General features: G+C 46.6%; 1 pseudogene; it reads right to left on the reverse strand.

Annotated features, from left to right (window-relative positions):
- Nucleotides 1–876: 876 nt before the first annotated feature.
- Nucleotides 877–11711, reverse strand: LOC123394244 (annotated as a pseudogene).
- Between the last annotated feature and the right edge of the window lie 6202 nt (nt 11712–17913).

Below are 17913 nucleotides of genomic sequence, written 5' to 3' on the forward strand. Positions count from 1 at the left end.
CTTCTTCCCTCTCTGGAAATTCGTTCCTGAGTCTGGAAGTTCTCTAGAATTCTAGTTCTCTAGTACTTGAAGGAGGACTGAGTTAGTGGGAATAGTAGAAATAGCCGCTGAGGACTATGGGTCTTGCTTGTGGGGGACAAGAGCTCTCTTGCAGACTCTGCAGGGAAAAGGGTATCGGGTGTCAGCAATACAAACACAGCTCTGTCAGAGCCACGCCACTTATTTAGGCTTCGGTCTCCATGAGGGAGTTCCTTGGGACGGTGGGCTGCTGCAAGCTGTGGATACCGCGGTGCGCGGAGATGGTGCGACCTCTCTCTGAACTGGCTAAGGGAGGACTCACTATGGTAGAGTGGACAGCTGAGGCAGAAGGAGCATTTGGGGAATTACAAACAGCCTTACTGACTGCCCCAACATTGACCATCCCAGATGTTACCAAGCCCTTCCACTTGTATGTCCCAACTGAGGCACAGGAGAGGGACTAAGACTAACCCTGGTTGGCCTTCTGTGCTTGAAACATGTTTCTTCTTTCCTAGGCTTTACCTTCCACGGAACCAACTGGATAATCCACATAAAAAAAAAACCTGGCATATCTACCGTGAGGACTTTGCAGTGGAGCTATATTTTGAAGACGTGGGATAGAAGGATCCTGTTCCCCACCATCCCTGCCACACATTTAAGTCTCCTAACCCTCCTTCCTTGCATGTATACTTACAGTACATTTTTGACACCTTAAGTATATGCATTATAAAACGTTAGTGGTCCTTTTTCTTTCCTGAAGGAGGTATGCCAGAGTTGAGAGAACTACTGTTCCTGGGTACTGCGTGCCAAAGTTAAGAGTTTAAAAGAACTTTCATATCAAAATAACATTTAAAATGATTCCTCACAATATTGCGTGAGGTTTATTATGTATTTTGGGGTAAGTAGTCCCTGCTTTCACATGTGTAATGTCAGATTAAAGAGGTCATTTCTAAGCTATTTAACAAACCTCCGACTGGCAGCAGTACAAGGCTTGAGCCCATAGGACCATTCCTATAAACAGTCCCCGCTGAGCTTGTGATACAAGGTTCAATTACACAGGCAGTCATTGGAGGACAAGAGAATCTGGGTAAACATAAGCAGACATTACAGCAGATTCTTTCTCTTTGTAACATCACCGTGAAGTCAAAGGCATTGTCTGCCTAGAGAAATCTAGATGATTTTAAAGTACAGCCCCTGACACAGACTCTGCTTCCAGCCAACTTCATTTAAATGTAGGGAACTCTGTGAAGATCATCCTTTAACTATAAACACTGGTTAGTCCAGTGTCCACAGGGAATCCTATTCTCTTCGTTGCTGGATGCTGTTTTATTTGAAGTCTCGTTATTTATATGTTTTATTTATATGTCATTATTTATATGTTAATATGTTCCTTATTTATGAACATGCCTGGATGCAGATGCTCTCTTTCCCTCCAAATATCCCTCAAAGGGTCTCAGCTACCAGTGCAATAGCCCATCTAAAGGCTTTTTAGGGAAAGCTCTGACTATATTACTTGCTATAATTTGTGTACAATAACACATGTTGCTACTAAACAGTTTGTACTGTTCCCTTGAACATGCATGCAATCATAAGCCAGAGGGGCAGACCAGGTGGCAGGGGGTGAGGGTGTAGATACTTATCTGGCACTAAGGAAGAAAACCCCAATTTTCAAGACTTGCTTTCTGAAAGAAGATTACAGTTAGGGTTTCTCTTCCCTAACACTCCAAGATGCATCCAAATTCCTGGCCACTGAGTTGCTACACTCTTGTGCTTTTGCTCACATAAAGAGAATTTACAGGCTTGCCTCCTTACAAACTGACATAAATACTTCCTTGAACAACTCGAGAATCTTACATCATGGTACATCAGAATGATACTATTTTTTTTCGAATAGATATGACTACCCTGGAATAGAATTATCCAAAACATAATAGGAAATTTAGCTATTTTAAAAAATAGAACAGTTTCCTGCTACATCAACCCCATCCACACAACCAGGCAGAAGAAGAAAGCTGCTGGTGGGCCAATTTGCACAGCTGCAGTATACAGAAAGAGCAGCTGCTCACTTCCCCGACCCTCTGGCTTCTGGCGCGTGGGCTAGAGTTAGCACAGAGCCTCTGCATAGAACAAAAAGCTTCAGGTAACCAGAGGTTTCACTCGAGGGGGACACTGTGCCAACAAGGACAGACACACACGGGACAGATGTTAGCAGAGTCAGCCAGCTTAAGAACACTGGTTTCTGAGAGAGCCCTTGCTGGGCTTGGAGTAGCATGGTATGATGAGGCTTGCCTAAGTGAGGACAAGAAGGGACCCTCTTACACCAGGTGACCTGGAGTTTTGTGGTGGTGGTTAGTGCATTCATATGGCATAAAATTACTTGGCATGTTTCATTGCTTTGTAACGTCACCCCCTATATACAATTCTGAAAATCCATGGACTGCCAGTACCAAATGTAAAAGGCTCCAACCCAATAAGAAACATGGAAGTTAGCAATCCTGAGATAAATGTAAACAAGAGCGTCAGCCCCAAATCACACACTGTGCAGGACAAGCCCTCGGTTCTGTCCAGTTCCATCCAAAAGAGGACCTTGCCCATGAGCACTGTCCTTCAGGCACCAGTAGGGAACAAGGGCTTCTCTTGGCTTTGGCACTCTGCTCCCGGGAAGGGTTTCTGGTCGGTGGAGGCAGTGAGTGAGTGAGTGGGCCAAAGTGCATCAGCAGGCGAAAGAAGGTCCAAAGAAATAATCTGCAATCCTACCCAGACCAGGACCCAGAGACGGAAGAGCAGGCCTGCTGGCGGTCATGGGCCTTCACAAAGCACAGCAGCAGGGCCCCCTCCCCTCAGCACCTCCCTCAACCTAAGGCCCAGCAGAGGCGGAGTTCTTTGGGAGAGAAGGGGAGCTGGCACAGGTGAGGGGCGTGCTGCTCTCACCACACCTGACAATGTGTCAGGGGTCAAGATGATCCCACCTAGGAAGTGAATGGCACTATTTTAACAGTAGAACATCTTGGGAAAGTCCAAGAGGCTTACTCCTCACTTAAATCGTGAACATGGAAGCCACACCAGTTTGCGGATATGTTCTCCTCTACAAAATCTACATAGATAGTTCAGTTGTCAAGCACCACAGAAAAACTGAACTTCAGCCACTTAGCACAGTGCATGTACTAAGGTTCTAAAAGCCTACATCTAGAGTAAGGAATCACTCATAGTCATCTTCATGAAACATGGTTACCTCAGAGTTTTTCTGGTGAGATCTGAGAATTAAACATGGAACCAAATGACGCCTTCTAACATGTAACCATCCAAGCTGCACGGACACATACAGGTTTACGAAAAGTCCTGAAAGAACTATATTTAGCCTTTCAGATTCTGTACAAGGTCGGCGGCTCACCCTAAATGTCCCACCAAGGACAAGAGCAGCAACTGAGTTCAATTTCAGTACGATTATGGGCAGAAATTAATAGGATAAAATGGAGACCCTTTTCACAAAGTTTAAGATTTAGAGTATAAGGGAAGACCAAAAAAACAGAACTCCTATGAAACCAAAATAATTCCCCATTGGTCTTGTACTCCATGAAACCCTGAGATGAACTGTCGTGATCACGTACCTAGACTTGGATTTCGTTTTGCCAGGACACTTCAGTAGGCTTCAAACTGGCTCATCAGCTTCCTGCTGTATTCGTAGGCCAGAAAGAGCGCCCTATTGGCAGGGAACCCTCGGATCATTGTGGGTTTCAGTCCAGAATATAAGGCTGTTATTCCTAGAAGACAAAAAGTGATCAAAGACTGAGACGCCCCTTCTCAGAGAGACCCTGTGAAGCCGCAGAGCCCAGGGCTGGACACGGACAGATCCAGACAACCCACTGAATGCCGACAAGGGACGGAAGGGCTTCGGTCCAGGTGTCCCTGGACGAACGGGAAGGATGGAGGCTCACGGCAACGAGGCCATGCATCCAGTGTTCCAGCAAATCTTGGTGACGCTCAGGTACCACACACGAATCCCGGGCTCGCTCCTGGTATGAGGCCTCACCTGGGCAGAGAGAAGTAGCCCCAGAACACAGGAGGGCAGCAGCCTCACAGATTCAGTCAGGAGGACAAGGACCACAAGACACTGGGCCAAAAAGCACAGTCCTGTGTCCACAGCTGGCACTGCCCAGACTATTATGAAGATCCAAGTGGATGAGGGAGGCGTAAGGGCTCTGCACAACTATGAGGCTTTATGCAACTCTGGAGTATGAACTGAACCGTTTCCACACCCTGTGACTGCTCTCTCGCAAAATCAAGCCCGAGAAGTTCACATCCCGAGGTGGAAGATGTAGAGCGGATGCTGAAAGGACAGGTCTCTGCTCACCAGAGGCACGATCCGGGCATTATACAAACATCTCCTAGAAAATCTTGATACTCCTACGTTAACTCTCAAAATTCAGAGCCAATCACCTTCAGGAAGCCTGAGCATTAGGGACTTTCAGCAAGTTCTTTTAAATCCTTTAGTGGTTCTGTTAGAGATGGTTTTCTAATACTATCTATACTCTATAGTACAAGGGGTGCTGACTTCCAAGCATTTGTCCCCTTGGAACAATCTGGAGTTTTAAAGTTCCCTCCGGGCTATTTAGAACAAAGAATCCTGGCCCAGAAGCGAGGAACAAGGACATCAAACATTATTGAGAATGGAAGCAAGCTAAGGCAGGGGCACTAGATAAAGGACAGGGGGCAGGGGAAGAGAACAACCACACACACGTGATTGACCTCCACGAGGGTTACAGCGAAATACCTGGTCTAGACATACCCACTCCATTTCTGCAATGAGCAGACTCACCTTCATTTTTCACAATGCTTATAAAGGTTCTGATAAATCCTGCCTGTTTTCCAGACATGGAAAGAACTTGAATTCTGGATTTGACACAATCCACTGGGTAAACAGCAAGTCAGAGGCAGATCCCACCAACTCCACCGCTTAACATCAAAGGGACAGGGCCTGGAGGAGGAAAACAGCCAACAGCATTTTTGTCTCAAGGACAACATTTCCAGAGGTCAAGGTGGTAGTGGGTGCAGGTAGATACAAATAAAAATGCTGATACTTGGGGCACCCGTGGCTCAGTCAGTAAGGCATCTGCCTTCAGCTCAGGTCATGATCTCAGGGATTAAGCCCCTTTGGGCTCCCTGCACAGGGGACAGAATGTCCCAAGTGGCACTCTGGGTCTGCCTCTCATCACAGGACCATATCAGTGCTGGTCACTGTGGCGCTGTGTCCCACCTGGCCTGCCCTCTGTGGGACTGGCCCACACAGAACCAGCAGGCCCCAACAATATGGCAACCCACCCCCCACCCCATGGGAATGAGAACAGTGGCCACTGAAACACAGGTCACGTTTTGCCAACCCTCTCAGTCTGCAGTATTTCATTATGTTAATGCCCCACAGCCCTGATTCTTCCTTTACCACGAAAGCCAAAGTTGTCTTATTAAACATGATAGTTAAGCCTGGGAGCTTGCCTAACCCCAGAATAAGACCAAAACACTGAAGTGATGTGTTTGAGAAGAAACAAGTAATCGTTCATGCAAGCCAAACATTGACATGATTGCGTCAAGCAGCTACACAGGACAAGCTAGAAAGAATACTTTTCAGTCCTCTGGAAACACACTCAAGATTTGTTACCAAGTTTTATGCTTATTGCAACAACTTTACAGGTGATTTACCCCTTTATTGAAGAGTCCCCAGAGGAAAGTAATTTCTATCTTCTCCCCTAAAATGTTACTCCAGTAAAGAAGTCTGGGATGCATAGCTTCATCCTCGTGGCGAGGACATGAGTGCACCCAGAGGAAGGTGCCAAGGTCCTTTCCAAGCCTCCAGAAACCTCCGTGCCTAGCAGACCCCCACAGCCTCTGCAATAAGCAGGCCACAGCCAGGCCCAGCCCAGCCAAATGCTTACCTAGCTCATCCTTCGATCTCCCTGATGCAAAAAACGACCTGCTCAGCTCGTAGCCGCCAAAGAAGAGGAAATAGCTGGGCACCTCTCGGGTAAGGTGCTGGAGAGGCTTTGGTAGAAGCCCAAGGGGCCGTCCTTCCTGAGGACGCTCTTCATCACGGACCAGACTGTGCTGCAGGGAGACAGGGAGCTGTGCTTAGGGCCAGTGAAATGGGGGGACTGGGGGGCGAGCCTGGCATTCCCACCCCAGTGGCAGGCCTGGCTGAACCCTGGGCAGGCAGGGAATGGCTGATTCTAGAAACTCAGGGGCCCAAATTCTGAAAATGAGGCTTCTGCAGGGAGGAAATCTCAGAGAAGCACAGATCCTATTATTTTAGGAAAACTGTTCTCACCTGAACTATCCAACAGCTAGGAAATATCATTAAAGTGTGTATTCATAGAGACCTGTGTGTGGCCACTATGCCTCCGGCCAAGACTTCAGCAGACTACGCCAGAACCCCATCTCAAATGGAACCATGTTCATATTTCCCAAGTGTACCACTCAGGAAAGGAAGCCCTGAGAACACTCCTGGAGAAGGAGTACACTGGACTTCTGGAAAATCAGAAAGACCTCCTCTGAGTGTGGACAGAACAAAGGACCTAGACCAGTGCCAACGTGGCAAGGCAGGTTTCTAGAGCTGCTTTTTGCTAGTTGCAAGGCTCACCATCGCAGGCAAGTACACAAGAAACAAGGTACACAAGAAACAAGGGAAAGGAAGTAGGTGCTACCAAGCCAACACTCCTGCCCGATGACTGTTCGCCTCACAGGTGGTCAGTGGAGGTGGTCTTCAGGAATCTGACCCACAGCTTCCCCCTGTATAAAGGATTCCAGGAGCGGATCGGGATGCTCAGAACACATACAAATAAAATCCAACCCCCATTTGACAGGTGGAGAAAGAAAAGTCAGGGAAAGCCAGACAAGCTCTGATTTTTATATTGCTTGCATCCTCTTGCCCTCAATAAACAAATCTATTTTTTAGTTCATTGAAAAAAAAAATGCATTCATACATTCTGGATATTATCCAAGATGTAAAAGAGCCAATACCCACTTTTGTCCAACAATGAATAAGAGAAATTACAATAAGGAGCTGTACACGCTCAGCAAGAATAAAATGCCCTCGTATTTGCTCACTCCTCTACCTCCTTCTGTGCCTACCCTCCTCTACCTTTCTTTCGAACGGGTGGGTATAGAAGAAATCTGTTCAATGCTTACGGTCTTTTCGCTTTGTGTTAGTGCAGTGAAGGACTAAGGGAGTAGATGTTACTTGAAGGCACGACAATGGAAATTCTTAGAAACTGTACAGGGCAAGAGGCGCTGAGGATTTAGTTTTAGAAAGTAAGTAGGCAGGAACTTCTATTTCAGGCTGAGCAGAGCCCTGGAGCAGCAGTAATGCAGGATCCTTTCTGTCTAGACCCCTCTTCCTGACGGTGTGCACCATGGCAGGCCTTATCTGTCAGGAAAACAGCAGCAGAAACCACATCTTTGGTGTGTATTAGGAAACCCCTTGCTCTTCACAGTGCTCTCAGCATGTGACCTCGCTTAGACCAGTGAAGAATCAAACCACCCGGTAATCAAAAGCATTTCAGAAGGCTTCATCAGGCATCACTCATTATCTAGGTCCTTCCTACAACTCAGCTCGCATTCTATAATGGGAATGTAACACAGTGATCCAACTCAACGGGACTGGCCTGCCTTCTGAACCAAGTCTTAACCCCAAGGTACCATATACCCTGTGTAGGCCAGGAGTATATAGCCACACCTAAAATATTGTCAACCGATACTTACCTTTGTGCAAGGTGTCCATTCGCTTAAGTTTTTGGAGCCAACAATTACTTTCCTTAAAACTACCTCAGGAAGGGGTGCCTGGGTGGCTCAGTGGGTTAAAGCATCTGCCTTCGGCTCAGGTCATGATCCCAGGGTCCTGGGATTGAGCCCCACGTCTGCTTCCCTCTCTGTCTCTGTCTGCCTTTCTGCCTACTTATACTGTCTGTCAAATAAACAAATAAAATCTTAAAAAAAAAAAAAGCACCTTGGGAAACCAACTGAAGGTTGCTTTAGGAGAGGGGGGTGGGGTGGGGTAATTGGTGACGGGCATTAAGAAGGATGCTTGATGTCACGAGCACTGAGTGTTGTATTTAAGTGATGAATCACTAAATCCTACCCTGGAACTAATAATACATTATATGTTAGCTAAATTGAATATAAATTAAAAATTTAAATGAAAAAAAAAAAAAAAACCTTAAACTACTCCTAGGGGACATGAGAACAACTTACTGGGTTCTGTTCCTGTTCTATCTCTGAATCTGGGCATTGGTTACCAAATTGTGTATTTAGTGACTATGAGAACCCCCACTTATGATTTCTGGGTGTACAGCAGATTTCAATAAAAAGTTTCAAAGGCTTATGCTTTTGGACCTCTAGGCTAGAAAGAGTAGCTTCAAACTGGTTGTAAAGAATCCCCAGGGTGCAGGATATAGAACTCTGTTAGAAACCCCACCCTCCCTGGGAGGAGACTACTTGTGTAAAAGGTCAATTAATCTGGTATTTCTGGTCAGATTTACACACTCAGTCAACCACAGTGACAAAGAGCTTTAGTCAGCCAGATGTCAAGATAAATAAGCAAATGTTGAGATTAATAAAGACAATAAATCACACTGTGTATGACACACACTCATGTAACTAGAATCTGTTTGCAGGACTGAGGGGGAGAGCATTCTGATAACTGCAGAGTAGCTCCCCAGGGCTCTGAGGAGTGTTCAGAAGCCAGGCTCGCTGTCGGTACATGAGAAGTGTGGGGGGGGGTAGGTAAGAGAGTGACCCTGAAATCTGGGCTGATCCGCTCACGTGAAACCTGGGAACGGGCACCAAATATCCCTCTTGGAACCTAAGTTGGCAATTCTGAAGGCTCAGCTCTCAGACACGGTTTCAAAGCTGTCTGCTGTGTGCCTCCAACACAGCTGGGGACACTGCCTCATGCACTCAATGAGCCAAGAGTGAGAGGAGCTCTCGGCCTCTCCACGTCCCAGGTGAGAAACTACTGCAGACAGTGGTCCGTTGTGGGAGCAGGAGTGGGTCTGGCCTCTGAAAGTTCATTTAGGAAGTACCCCTCTGACTGGTAGGGGAAAGAGTTCTAAAACCACAGTATTTTGGAGTAGATAAATCTCTTTCTATGCCACTGAGTTTTAGTAGAATATAAAACTGACAAATACTCAATGCACCAAGGCAATGAGAAACCCCGAACAGCGCTTACTTGTGGCTTCTGGCGATCTTCCCTGATGACTCCATCTCATACATGGTCTGCAGCCGGCACTTGATGAGCTCAGTGGGGCAGAGCACCAGGGCCGCAAAGGCAGAGGCGAAGGAACCCGCGGCTGTGTTCTGCAGATCACTGGAAGGAAACCAGCACGGGAGTCCGGTCATTCGTTCATTCAGCACTCCCCACTCAAAGCATTCGGCTGTAAGGAAGAGCAAGGATCAAAGGAGAGGAACTCTTTGCCGAGTGCCCACTGGGAACTCGCACATGCGGTTTCATCTAAGGGCCCCAGCCCTGGGAAGCCAACACCGATACCGACACCCCAAATTTCATGTGGAAAAACCGTGCATAATACCTAATGTACCTGAAGTCACACCACTACCACGGGGCAATGCTAGGATTCAGACCTGGGTCTGCCTGACTGCAAGATCCAGCTCCTTTTATTGGTCATAGTCATGGCGACACGCACGGAATATATCCCCCACCCCTAAGGCTCTATGCAGAAGCCATAATCCCCCAAGGTGACGTATTCGGAGGGGGCCTCTGGGAGGTGCTTAGGTTTAGTGAGGTCGTGAGGGTAGAACCCCCCATGATGCAATCAGTGTCCTTATAAGAGGCCACCGCTCTCTCTATCCACCCTTTGAGGACACAGCAAGAAGGTGTCCCTCTGTAAACCAGGAAATAGGCCCTCAAAAGACACCCAATCAACCAGCACCATGATCTTGGGCTTTCCAGTTTTCAAAACTGTGAGAAACAAATGTTTGTTTAAGCCATCCAGTTGACGGTATTTTGTTACAGCAGCCACAACTAAGACACAGTGATATATAAAACAAACAAACAAAAAACCCAAAAACAAAACAAAAAAAAAAGAGGGAGTAAAAAAATTACCCAAACTCCCACCACCCCAAAGACACACCATCACGATACTTCGGCGTATCTGCCACTAAGCTTCATAAAGCGAGGTTCTGGGGCCATCCCTGCATGCCCCAAATCCACCCTGGAACAACCCCATGTACAAAGTAACTGTTGCAGATGAAAGCCCAGAATAAATCTTTAACCAAAAAGCTGCTCATTGCAAAAAAGATTTCCCAGTTCCGCTGACGACCTCCTGACCTCGGCCCCAGAGGGCAGCGGGAGCGAGGACGGGGGAGGAGGGGGTGAAGGAGGGGTCAGCAAGCTCCAGGGCTGGAGGTAAAATGGCTACACCGGGAATCTAAACGGAGAAGCAAATGCACGGAACACAAGCATTCATTTCACCACAGGAGGGTCTGGTACCACCAGCCACAGTCACCAGCAGGGCTGTGAAAGCGAGGTCCCATCAGAGTTCAAAAATACGGGGAAAAGTCTGAGAGATTAACTGTCAGGAATTCTCTTGAGCGTTCACAAGGGTCAGAAAATAAGATCCCTTCCAGCCCCGGAGTGTTCGGTCACAAGAGCTCTGCTGGCACCCGGGACTGGGCAGGAAGAGTGAGCTGCTCACAGGACGACTGGCTCCCTGACTCTCACCTGTCAAGCCGGCAGCCTGTGTCACCTAACCACCAGGACGCCACACCCCCGCGAGGCAACCCCCTTCCTGGCTACAGAGATCCCCTCCCAAGCTTTCCCCAAACCGTGAGCAAAAGCCTAACAGACCGAGCACATGCGACTGTCCGGGGTTCCGTTAAGCAGTCACACAAAGGGACGTCAGACAGGAAGAGAAAATCAAGGGCCGCCTCCAAACTCAGCCCCAACCTTCTGTTCCCGGGTGACCTGGCATTGGGGCCATGGGCAGACGGAGGGTGGGGCCCAAGCCTGTCTGCTCCCAGAAGAGTTGGTGGGGAGCGAGGCTTTCTTCCAGGAGGGAGACCCTGCTTGCGTCCAGACTTGCTTCTCGTTTCAGAGAATTGGGTATGAGGCCATTACCCGGCGACATGCAACTCTGCTGGTGCTCAGGTTCTAGCGAATGGAAACTGTCCAACATGGTTCACACTTACTCGGTGGACTGTCAAGACCAAAGCTTCAGGTGGCTTCTGCAGTCTTTCAGCCAGTTTGCAGATCCAGGCTTTGTTTCCCTCGGGCACCCTTCTACAATTTGCTGACCAGCAGCCAGAACGGCCAGGTTTGCGGGAACAAAGATGGCATCGATCGGTGTGGAAGCCCTTCAGCCTAAGAGTCAGGGGCCCGAGTATGAGCACGCTGTTCTAGTGCAACAGCAAGGCCAAAGCACACCTGCAGTGGACTTTGAGTCCTCTCCCCTACCTGAGCGCCCAGTGAGGCACGCGGGGCCCCAGGCTGCACCTGCAGGAGAGGCGTTAGCCCCAGAACTGAAACCGCAGCAGGCACAGGATGGGATTTGGTAAGAATCGGCTGCTTATCTCCCATTCAACAAACATGTACCTGAACCCTCCTGCTGTGTTAGGACCCCATGTGGACAAAGGTCAGAGGAGAACTCTACTCGGGGTGGCATTCAAGCCAAGGACATGCAAATATTTACAGTATCATTGCTGAAATTCACGGCAGGCTCTTCCAAGCAGTGCTTTCCTTTCATTGCCTCTACTGACCACGCCTTCCTCTAGACCTGACCCCTACCACAGTCTAGAGTCCCGACTCTGGTCTTACGGCAAGAGTTCTGGACGGGGACTCGGAAGACATGGCTCTGGGTCCTGTGCTCAGTTATGAGCTCAAGTAATAGGATCCTAAGCCAGTATCTGCAAGTCGGGAGTCCCCAGTTTTAAAACAGAATGGCAGGGAGAGCTCTGCTGCTCTCACAGATCATGAGGAGGGATGAACAAAACAGGACAGGTGTGGGTGCCCCAGCTCCATCAACTCTAATGTGGCCACTCCCTGCCAGGTAATAAGCAAACACTGTTGTGTGGGATGAAGACCCAGCTCCCTCCTGCCTCACCAGGACTGGAGAGGAGGGTACGGGGTGAGACCACATGAAACAGAATGGCTTCTTGGCTGTAGGACTTCCTCCAGGACCTCATGTGGCTGCTTCCTACCTCTATCTTCTCCATAAGGCATCCTCCTCTGGGAATGTCGCAGGGGACCTAAATGTCCCATCTTGTCCCACAGAAAGTGTCCCCCTCTAGCAGGAAGAGTGACAGTCGCTACAGTGTTCTTTCTGTCAGTCTCTAGCATGAGATCCCACACTCTCCTGGTTTATCTCCTGCTTATTTCTTTACTTCCTCCTACTCTTCATGACCCCTTATGTGCTGGAAGGTCCTGGAATCCATGCACAGCCCTCTATAGATGCTATCTCCCTGGGTGATTCCACCCAGTCCCAAGCTTTTAAAAAACACATTCCATCCATGAAGACAAAACTCCTGCGAACAAAAGGGCACATCTTTGAGATCACTAGGCGTCTCCAGAGAACACTTCTGCACAGAAGGGGCCTACAGTCGGGTGGGACCGGAGTTGCAAATGGGTTTCCAGTTCCTACAGAAACAACCCATACAGCTATATGCCCAACCATGAACCTGATATAAGTTTCAATGATTTAAAATAAATCAATGTTCAAAAAAGGGAGGACTACACATCCTGGTGGTTTCTGAATCCTCTATGGTCTCTGTGTAAATAAATATGCAAGGGAGGATGCGGCACAAGCTGAAGTCTGATGTTTGGGCAGACTTGGCCAAAGAGTCAGTCCATCCGCATCTTCACAGATGCTTCCAGCTCCTCCTAAAATTCCAAGTTGCTCTCCAGCCTGTCTGGCTCAGGCAGCTTCTTCCAGTCCTCTGCACTCTGATGAAGGGGAACCCAAAGCTCGGCTCACAAGTTGCACCTGTGGCTCCCGTCTAGCCCTGGTGCCCACAAGAGAAGCAGTACCACCAGGGCATCTGAAAAGCATCTTCCTGAAGAACATCAGCACGTAAGGGCACCTCCTTATTTACGGTGCATTACTGACCAGCCTTCTGCAAGTTTTACATGAGAACTTCACAATCAGAAACAATGTGGTTATTTTAAAAAAGGAAACACTCTTCCCATAAGGTATCATAAAAGTTTATGTTTATCAAAAATGGTGTCTTTCCTAAACAAAGGAAGAATGTGTTAGTGCCCACAACTCACCTCATCCTGGCCTGCTTCTCCAATCAAACCACTTTCCACACCACCTGTTGGCAGAAGCTGTAGCACATGAAGAGGACCGAGCTCTCGGCGATGTTGGCGATCAGCGCTGGGCTGGTCCCCTTGTAGAAGCCGCGGAAGCCCACCTGGGAGTAGGTCTTCAGGCAGCAGTCGGTGAAGCCCCGGTACAGGTCAGGGAACATCTTCATCTTCACTTTCAAGGTGTCAGAGGGCTGCCCGGTCAGTACACATGCTGTGCCCCCTAAAAGCAGGACAGAAGTCTCCTCCAGCACCCGTCTTCTGGTTTGGAATGCAGCCGCAAACACCTACAGAAATTTAGAGAATGATAAGTACCCTACCGCAGGGCTTTCACTCCAACCTCTCTTCCCACCCCTCACCGGCAATGAAACCTCCAAGCCCAGTTCAGTTAACAACAAAGGGTCCCCACTGTGCCCGGCACCCAGCTCCAGCTCTGAAGGAACCCACCCTCGGTGGGAGAGACAGACACGTGTTCAACAGTCAAGACCGCAGGGCGCACGGGGGTGGCGTGTGTGTGGAGGGGTCAGCAATGGGGTCAGATGGACTTGGTCCCGAAGGCCGGCTCTGCTGTGAGAGTCTGGACCAGCGATAGTAACTTCGGAGCCTTGGCTCCCCATCCAGTTTGCACGAGGATTACATAAAAATGGACGAGAAGGCTGAAGATAACAGCTGCTGCGGGAAAGGCTCATGAAGAACAGTCCCTTTGTTGCTTGCAGTCATAGCAAGGGAGGGAGGAGAAGTCCGGCAGGAGGGACTCACCCCTCTCTGCCTAATCCCCGCAGCACAGATGACTATCAGAAAAACAGGGAAAGAGGCAACAGAGAAAGATGACAGAGAGTCTGGCTAATCCCTAAAGAGCTAAAATTGGACCACACGGAAAATCTTCATCTGGATTCTACCAACTAATTGTTCGTATTCGAAGGGAGAATGCACTGAATCCTACCGTGCTTAGCATCAATCATGTATTTTTACACTTTTATATTGTAAGAGTTTAGAAAACAGAAAAATCTAAATTGCTGTAGAGGACCTCAATAAAAAAGTCTGAAGGTAAGGAAAAGAATGAACTCTAGCCACGCCACCCTGTCTTAACACCGGACCCTGGCCTAGGTCAGCATTTGAAAAATGCCACTCGTTAATGCTTCTACCTTTCCTGGGCCTCAGAGATCCCTGCATCTCAGATGTCCACTGTTTGTGTCAGAAAACCTAACTATTGGATTAGGTATGTATGTATGTATGTATGTATGTATGTATGTATAAGAGATTGTATTTATTTATTTGACAGAGAGAGATTACAAGTAGGCAGAGAGGCAGGCAGAGAGAAAGAGGGAAAAGCAGGTTCCCCGCTGAGCAGAGAACCGGATGCAGGACTTGATCCCAGGACCCTGAGACCATGACCTGAGCCAAAAGCAGAGGCTTAACCCACTGAGCCACTCAGGGACCCCTGGATTAGGTTTTTAAAGTGTCATCAAAATTGAAGAGAAGGCGGGGCCCCTGGATGGCTCAGTCAGTCAAGTATCAGACTCTTGATTTGGGCTCAGGTCCTGTCTTTGGGTTGTGAGACTGAGCCCCGCGTTGGGCTCAGTGCTCCGCATGGGGTCTGCTTATTCTTCCCCCTCTGCTCCTGCCCCCACCTCAAGACCTTTTTTTAAAAAATGGAAGAGAAGGGGCACCTGGGTGGCTCAGTGGGTTAAAGCCTCTGTCTTCGGCTCAGGTCATGATCCCAGGGTCCTGGGATCAAGCCCCACATTGGGCTCTTTGCTCAGCAGGGAGCCTGCTTTCTCCTCTCTCTCTGCCTGCCTCTCTGCCTACTTGTGATCTCTGTCAAATAAATAAATAAAATCTTTTAAAAAAATGGAAGAGAAGGCTTACATAAATATTTTATGTAATTTTGTGCGATTTCATAACTGACGTTACATAGTTACTCTGTCTGAATTGTGCAAAGTAGAGACAGGAGAGGGGCTGTTTTGAATAACTCCCACAAATTACTGGCAGATAAACATGTTCAAGGAGCCTGAAAACTGTGAGCTCTTCTTTTAAGCAATTGCAAGTATATCTGTACTACAATTATAGTTATTCTCTCTCAGGTACTTCTAGGAATAAAATAGGACCCTAATTATATAAAAATAATTATTCCAAAAGAAGAGGTGAATGTCAGCATTTTTAAAGAGGGTACAAAATTTAGGTGACCAAGACACAGATAAAGTGAATAAACCACTTCATTCAGAGCACTGCAATTTTAACTGGAACCTTTCCATAGTTTAACTCAATCATCTTCAACAGTTCCGACATCACAAGCTGCTAGTACAAGGACTTGTTGCATATCTGTAACAGTTACATTTCCAACAGCGAGAAGGTAGGAGGCTAGTGCATGCTCAAATACTAACTACATTTCCCTCCGCTCATCTATGGAGGTAACTGACTCCCATGTAATTTACCACAAACGACACTGTGTAGGCCCCCGTTAAGTGGGTGATGACGATTCGGAACACCAGCACCAGCCACTGAGACCTAGCAGCTCCTCAGATACCCATCAGGTATCCCAGAAGCTATGAATAACTTAGAGGAGTATTTCTCCACTTGCTCAAAGCATAGACCTCTGATCATCTCATTCTCCTTGACTGAAAAATAGAAATAGTTCTGTATTCTTTCATAGATGTCCCAAAAGGCCCTGCAGGAGAGGGGCTCAGACCATGGTGCACTCTATACTTTACCAGGGCCAGTGTTGTGGGTTTTCTATGCTTAAAATAGTTGAGTCAGCAAATAACAAGTTGGTAAGGAAATCTAACCTGGCAGGGATGGTGTCGGTGGTGAAAATGGGGATGACCAAGCAGCAGACCCTTCACCAGAAGGTCCAGGACCACCTTGTACACCCATGCAAAAATGGAGAACCTCAAACCCAATGGAGGCACTTGATAAATATTCTGCTTAATTGCAACAAAAAGAATAGAAGACTTAGGAATAAACTTAACCAAGGAGGTAAAAGACCTGTTCTCTGCAACTTATACAGCAATGAGAAAGAGATTGAAGACAGCACAAATGGAACATTGTACCATGATTATGAATTGGAAGAAAAAACTGTTAAAATGTCCATGTTACCAAAGCAAATCAATGGATTCAATGCAATCCTTACCAAAATACCACCAGCATTTTTCAAAGAACTAGACAAATAATCCTAAAATTTGTACGGAAGCACAAGTGTTCTTGAGTAACCAAAGCAATCTCGAGAAAGAACAACAAAGATGGAGGTATTGCAATTACAGATTTCTAGATATACTACAAAGCCCTTTGTGCGTGTGCATGTGCGTGTGCGTGCGTGTGTGTGTGTGTGTGTGTGTGTGTCCTCAGGCTGGATCCCTTGTCGAGGCACTGAGACATGGCTGTGCTGAAGACCAAATACTGCTCTGCAGATAACTTCCTTGTAGTTGAAGACTCTCACTGGATGATATGTATAGATAGATGTATATAGATACATATAGATATTTTTAAGATTTTTTAGTTTGGGAGAGTTGAACGGGCTTGAAAAAACAAAAACTACTCTTCAGCAAAATAAAATACTTCTGTTTTGAATACATAACAATATCTCATGTACAGTCAGAAATTGCTAGACTTGGCATGCCTGGTTAGCTGTCAGAAGAGCATGCAGCTCTGGATGTTAGGGTTGTGAGCTCGAGCCCTACATTGGGTAAAAAGATTACTTAAAAGTAAAATCTTGAGAGAAAGAAAGGAAGGAAGGAAGGAAGGAAGGAAGGAAGGAAGGAAGGAATTACTAGACTTTCACAAAGAAATAGGAAAATATCACCATGGGGAAAGAATTCGGTTGACAGAAAATGACCAGAAGATGGCGCACGTATTAGACTGAAAATGCAGAGACACATCAGTAGTTATCATGAGGAAGTTTAAAGTATTAATTGAATATTCAATTTTAAGGTTTATACCTTATATATTTTTTAGTGGCTTATACCTTAAAATATTTTTAGGTGGTTGTCCTAGAGTTTGCAGTATATATCTTTGACTTTTCTTGATCAGCCTTTGAATAATCTACCTTTTCTTGATCTATCTAAGCAATAATATTTTGCTTCACATGTCATATAAAGACCTTATTAACAGTATATTTCTAACTCATTAATCCCATTATTTGTGTGATTGTTCTCATAAATTTCACTATATATATGCTGTGAACACATAATACTAGTTTTCTTTAGCAATTCTATTTTAGAGCATTTAAAAATAAGAAAAAAATGAATTTTACCTTTACCTTCATAAATGCCATTTCCAGCACTTTTCAGTTCTTTGTACAGATGCAGGGTTTTTATTCTGGTATCATCTTCCTTCTGCCTGAAGGATTTTCTTTTAACATTTCTTCTGGTGAACATCTCCAGTAATTAATTTTATTCATTTTTGTTTCTCTAAAAAGTCAATTTCTCCTTAATTTTTGGAAGATACTTTCACTAGATATAGAATTCTGGTTTGGTCATTATTTTCTTTCATTACTTTAGAGTTATTACTCCATCATCCTTGGCTTGCATGAGAAGAAGCCTATTTCTAATCTTTATTCTTTTGCATGCAATGTATTTCCACCTTCCACCTTCCTTCCC

Source organism: Mustela putorius, unplaced genomic scaffold (assembly GCF_011764305.1).
Source record: "Mustela putorius furo isolate JIRA1106 unplaced genomic scaffold, ASM1176430v1.1 tig00002080_pilon_pilon_pilon, whole genome shotgun sequence".
NCBI classification, from domain to species: domain Eukaryota; kingdom Metazoa; phylum Chordata; class Mammalia; order Carnivora; family Mustelidae; genus Mustela; species Mustela putorius.